Source organism: Pygoscelis adeliae, unplaced genomic scaffold (assembly GCF_000699105.1).
Source record: "Pygoscelis adeliae isolate BGI_AS28 unplaced genomic scaffold, ASM69910v1 Scaffold373, whole genome shotgun sequence".
Lineage (NCBI taxonomy): Eukaryota > Metazoa > Chordata > Aves > Sphenisciformes > Spheniscidae > Pygoscelis > Pygoscelis adeliae.
The window spans coordinates 168,272-174,246 of record NW_008824370.1 but is presented as its reverse complement, the minus strand read 5'-3'; the positions used below and the strand labels follow the sequence as shown (position 1 = coordinate 174,246).

Below are 5,975 nucleotides of genomic sequence, written 5' to 3'. Positions count from 1 at the left end.
TAACGTTGGGGTGACGTGCTCCACGGTGTCCGGGGAGGTGGGGGTCAGTGCGGAGGAGAAGGGAGGGAGCGCGATGGGGAAAATGAGGAGAAAGAGGAAAAAGGGATGACCCAGAAGATAGAAGGAAACAGTACTGGGGAGAAAGATCCCTCTTAGTCATGCTTGCTCGCTGGGTTAAGTAGATTTCATTGTTGCCTTGCCCAGATTTGTCTTCCTACGTGAATAAACTGCCTTCCAAGTGCCAACATCATACAGGAACCCAGCAGGAACGGATCCAATTCTTCTCTTAATTCCAAAGTGAATTCCTGCCGTTAGATTTACCACTATGTCTCGTCTTCTTCGCAAGTCTCACCGAGGCCTTGACCCTGCAAATATTAATACATGGTTAAAATTTAACGCATACATGTCTGCTTCAGAACCTACGGACAGATCCGCCGTGGAAGCGCCTGCTGGAACAGCCGTGGTGGCAGCCATGCCCAGTGGATGGAGATGGTAACAAGGGAAAATGTCGATTTTGCCAGCAAGGCATGTGAAAAAATAAAACAGCTTTATACTGCCCTGTTTACACTATAGAGTTTGGGGGTTTTGCCACAGAAATGCCACCAAAAATTTCACCCATAACTAAATGGGCAACATTTCTAGTTTACGCTTGTTTTTTCACGGTAAGGGCTTGAAGACAAGGGCTCCAAGACTTTTAATGGTATGCGGTATGGTAATTAACGCTTTGTCGGCCATTAACAAGGAAAAAAAAAAAGAAGTTTCATTTCTCTGTTTTGTCTATTGGAGGGTAATGAGATCGTAAAGCATTTTTTGCGGCATATTGTGGCTTCCGGGGACACGCCGACGGCCACCCAAGCAAATTCCCAAGTCCTCCAGCCGTCTCCAGAGTGCGTTCATCTCCCCGTGTGGAGCAGGCGAGCCGGGGCTGTAGACCCTGCCTTCTCCAGCTGATTTCTAGAGTACCAGTCTCGGAACAGCTTCCTTCTTTTCCTCCTCCAGCTCTACGAAACGCGCTAAAATACAGCTGAACTCTCTGGGCTTGGCAGCGAGGACAGGCTCGGGCTGCCAGCTCACCTCTCCCTGGCCAGGACGCAGGCAGGAACAAGAGCAGGGAGAGCCACTTAAGTAGGGAAAATAACCCGCGGGGCTGAGACCCTGGTGGTTTTACAAGGGCAGCTCTATTCGACTGCGAACAAACCGCCGGTCTCTCCCGTGGCTGCTCGTGCTGACATGCAGATGCTGAATACAGGTGTGACCTCTTGCCTGTTCAAACAGATACAAAAATCGGTGTTTGCCTACTTGTGCACATACGAAAATTCAGTAATTTGAGGTTTCGCATCCTTTGCTGTTGTTAAAATCCACACCGGGACGTAAGTCATGAAAAATATTATCATGTTATTGTCCTCTCACCAATGTTTCAGCTTTCCTAAACAGGAAGAAGCCGATCATTTAGTGTCCTTCTTCCAACGGTTTTAGCATTCCCAGGGCAATCGTTGATTGAAATTCATGCTGTCCATATTCGGTCCAATGTGTACTTGAAAACATGCATCTTGAATGATCTCACGATCATTTAGTCTCCAATACAGCAAAAATATATTCAGAAAAGCACTGCCTCTTTCACAACTCTATAGTAAAATGCCTAAGGATTTTTAGCATTTTGTACTAAACTAGCACGGTGATCTCACCAGGTTACAAAAACGCGAATTTACTTTTAAATCCTAATGCCTGCGAATAAGAAACAGCTTTGCTGTTTACATGGTGCTTTCTATCAGCCTGGTTTCCCCACGGGTCATTTCAGAAGTCACACGGAATGAACAGAAAGAAGGAGCAAGGTACAACAGTGCCAGCTCTGCTTAAATTAACAGTAACTCAAGCGCTGGGATGGAGCCGCTATTCTGGCCGGTGACCTCAGTTCTCCCTGCCTTGGAGAGAGATTAAGCAGCAGAGTCTGCCATTGTGCTGTGTCAAAAAGTCTTGTGGAGTAGCAGCCCAGCCACAAGCTCTCTCAGATAGCAAAGCTGTCATCGTGCCAATTTGTACGTCATTTAGCATATTGTTGACGCTAACAATAATGGATACGGACAATTTAGAAACAATCCAAACTGTGTGAGCACGCAATGTATAAAACTCATCCTCGCAGGTGGCCAAACAGGCACTCGAAGGGCACGAGAAGAATTCACCCCGCTGCTCCCGAGGAGGACAGCCTGGCACTGCGATTTCATTAACCTGCGCTGTTGCGGACCTGTACCTAAAGCCACGGCTTCAGAGCAACGCCACGTCCAGTCCCGGGGCGGTTAGCCCTGCTTTCATCGGGCTTGCGCCCCAGGCATTAGCATGTGTAATTGCATCTTCGCCCTGTATGCAAACTTCCAGTCTTTGGACTACAAGGCTGGTGAACGCTGCCTCGCTTTTCTTCTACGCATTGAGCATGTATTTCACAACCAGAACTATGTCGTTAACATACACCTCTGAACTTGAAAAGCTGCCGCTCTTTAACTCAAATAACTTGATTTACACATCAAGCAGTCAGGACATATTAAATCATGTTTTGTTGTGTGACTTGCTGTACTACTAGCTAGCGAGGCTTCGTTCGTTTCTTTGAAGCGCTGAACCCTGCTCTGAGGAAGTTTTGATGCTGAATTCGAAGTTCAGTGAAAAAGCATAAAAACCAGATTTTTTTGTCAGAAATCCAAAGATCACTGCAGCGAAGACCTGGGCAGAGTACAGATACTTGTGTCTTCAGCCCCTCAGTGCAACGAGCATCTCGGGCTTCAGATCCCGAAGGTCCCCAGTTCTGGAACCGGAGGAACGAGCCTGGGCCTTACGAAGATCCCCACCTAGAGCGGGATTAGGCACACGCTTTGCTAGGAGGCTGCACGACCAGAAATAGGACGTCGACGATCAAGAATGCTGGGCTCTATTCTTGGCTTAGAAATGAAGTGTGATCCAGTGCCTAGAACAGACGTTCTACCAGGATCGCCAAGCTACGGTTTTGACATTAATTCTGAGAAACACTGAAGGGAGGAGGGGAAGAGTCTTAGTTCGTTCTACTGGAGTCATACGCTCTTTTCCTAAATATAATTTGTGTGTTAGGTTTCCCGAACACCAAGAATTATATTTGGCTGCCTTTTGGGGCAAGTTATAAGGCCTTGTTCAAATAACAAAGCTCTGAAGCGTGCAGAATATAAACAGCAATCAGAAGAGCGAGGCTGCGAGCTAACATTTCTTGGCTTACAGCATATTGCACGTTCCTCTAGACTGCAGGGTATTTATGTTTCTCCTCTTGTCTGGGGAATATTATCCTGACTGGCCATGCAAGAGAAAAGGCAGAGAAACTGAAGCTGAATGCAAAATATCCTGCAAAATCTGGTAGGCCGGTTGCTCTTGAGAGCTCTGATGCAAAAGATAATTATAGATGAAAGTGTAGCAACCGCTGTGGTTAAGGTTGCGAAATGTTCTATTTACTCGGGTTGCTTAGGAGCCGTGCAAAAACGACACGCTGGCCCTGCGCAGCACAGTATCTCCAGCAAGGCCGGAGCTTTGGAGAGGATCAGATCTGCAGCGTTCTCGAGTTCTGCACTACCTTTATTGCCCAAATATGGTCCAGGAGCATATAGGCGCTTAAAAGGCTAGAAATTGTGGGCCTGTGATTAGCTGTTTCGTAGAGGCCGAAAGCTCAGAAGGCCCAGCCCTCCACGCTGAGCAGATTAAATTCTTCTCCTGGAGAAAATACCACTTTGCAGCTTTCTCTGCAGAAGTCCGGAGGAGCACAGGACCAGCACCCTCCCCACCCCTCGCAAATGTGCTGCAGAGCTGGATACCCATCAGGGCTTAAAGTCCTCCCTGTTTTTGTTTCAAGACAAGCTGAGGAAATTAATTATAAAAGCTCTTGTGTTTAGACAACGTTAAACCAAAAATATCCTGGGGCATGTCCTCAGCTTGTGTAAATTGTCAGGAGATATCAAAGTAAAGATCAAATGCCAGGCCTTCCCTCAGATACCCTGTCTGTGTCATGACACAGCTGCTACACACGGTCAGAAATAGTTTTCCAAACAGTAGCATAACGCAACGCAGTAATGCCATGGTAGGCTAACGATGCGGTAGGACCATCACCTATTGCTCTAACCAGCATCAGCCCCCTGTCTTTTTTTTTCCTTTGCACCTTGATTACCTGGCATGTGCTGTTTCTTCATGCTTAAGCCATACAATCTCCTTGTCTGGATTGTACTGCACCTTGCTAACTGCAGCTGTGGCCCATTATTAGGGTGCAGAGGTGCTACACTAACACAAATAACGAATTGTAATATTAACTGTTCAGTAATATTGATTGTTATTTATTACAGGCTCTCGGCATACTGTATCTAAAGAATTTTTGTTATGATATGCTACATTACTTGTTTGATATTAATGTTATGTCCAGTCATATAGCTGTCACAATACAGACACATCAAGAGAACAAGCCCTTTAGTCTTCCTATTGTTGAGGACTTTCTTCACCAGCCAATTTTGCCACCATGATCATATGAAATGTTGGTGAGGTCTCCACAGAGGTCCAGCATAAGAGACACATCTACTTTGGTCCTACTTACAGTCTCAGAAAATCCTAATACATTTTTCTTTCTTACTAAATGTGTAGGACAAGTTAACAAAGAAAACAAATGAAAAAAAAACCCCACCGAGCTTATAGCTGCTTCTTGCCAGAAAAGGGGCATGATGAAAATAGAAGAAAAATAACCTGAATAAAAAATACCTGACATTTTTTGCCTGACATCCTTTGTCCCATAATACAAATCACCTTTAATCTTATTGCCAAGGGGTCTCGCATAGCTGCAGCCACACATACATTACCGGCTTGTCAAGCAGAAGAAAATTAACTGTGAATAAAAAGGGTAGTGGAAGTACTTACAACATCTGAGAAGTATCAAAACAATAGCTGAAAGACTTAAATTAATATCGAAACACACACCTTTACTCTGAACAGGAGTCGGTCATAGGCATAAAGTCAGCACAGATGCAAGATCTCTAGTTCTCTCTTCTCAGAGGCAATTTCCAAGAGTCATATTGCAGGATAGGCAAGTATTGGAGTTTTAAATGAGTTTTAAAATTTATCAGTATGTTGGACATACAGCCAAAGGAAAGGACGCAAATTCATCTGTAGTGGTGAAAGGATCACTCTCTCTGTATCTGTTCAAGTTAGTAAGGCAGATTCTCCTCTAAAATAATGTAAATCTGAAACAATTCTATTGGTTTTGACAGAATTACCCCCAGTTTGTACCTTTGGGTCGTGATGCAGTTTATCAAGGAAGCACACAGAAACATGCACACGTCTTCCCACAAAATTAGACAACAAAACTTTGTTTTAGCCCAATGAAGAGGCTTTACGGCCAAGCTCACATGGCTGATGTTAGGATGGAGGTTACTGCTCGCAGGAGTGAAAACCAGCTTCTCCATCACGTAACTCGGCAGGTAAACTTCTCTAGGAGGCAGGTGGGACGCTCCGAGAGTAAGTCAGTGTAAGCCTGTCTAAGCCGGTGCTGCTGCTGCAGACTCTTTCTCCCTCTTAGGCTTTCCCTTTACAGTGGCCCTAGTGCTTATCTGCTCCATGATTGAAACTGGCTGAACAGCAGTCTAGCAATAAATAAGAAAAAAAAAAAAAAAAAAGTGAATGGGTTTTAGCCAGCACCTCGGGAAATCTGCCACGAAACTGTTACTTATCACTGGTATTTTAGCAGTTCCCCAATGTCGCTGTCCTCCCACCCCAAGCGCTGAATAAATGTGAGAAGGAAGTCGCTCGTGCCACAGAGTTCACGTGCCTTAAATCTAACAAAAATGAGCACGTTGAGGTCCCAGTTTACCCTTTGCCGTTTACTTTGGATAACGTCCACCCTGTGCCAAGCACGGCTCTGCTGGACACCCCTCCGGCCTCCTCGCCGATGGGGGGGTCAGCGCGCCCAGGCCGCCCTCCCTGCCACCGGC

At 45.7% G+C, this 5,975-nt stretch overlaps 1 long non-coding RNA gene across 1 annotated transcript; it reads left to right on the top strand.

Annotated features, from left to right (window-relative positions):
• Positions 1-188: 188 nt before the first annotated feature.
• On the top strand, positions 189-4,748 carry LOC103913583. Its single transcript, XR_663431.1, has 3 exons — positions 189-1,249; positions 2,141-2,326; positions 4,636-4,748. It is a non-coding gene; the product is annotated as an uncharacterized LOC103913583 (long non-coding RNA).
• Positions 4,749-5,975: the final 1,227 nt, after the last annotated feature.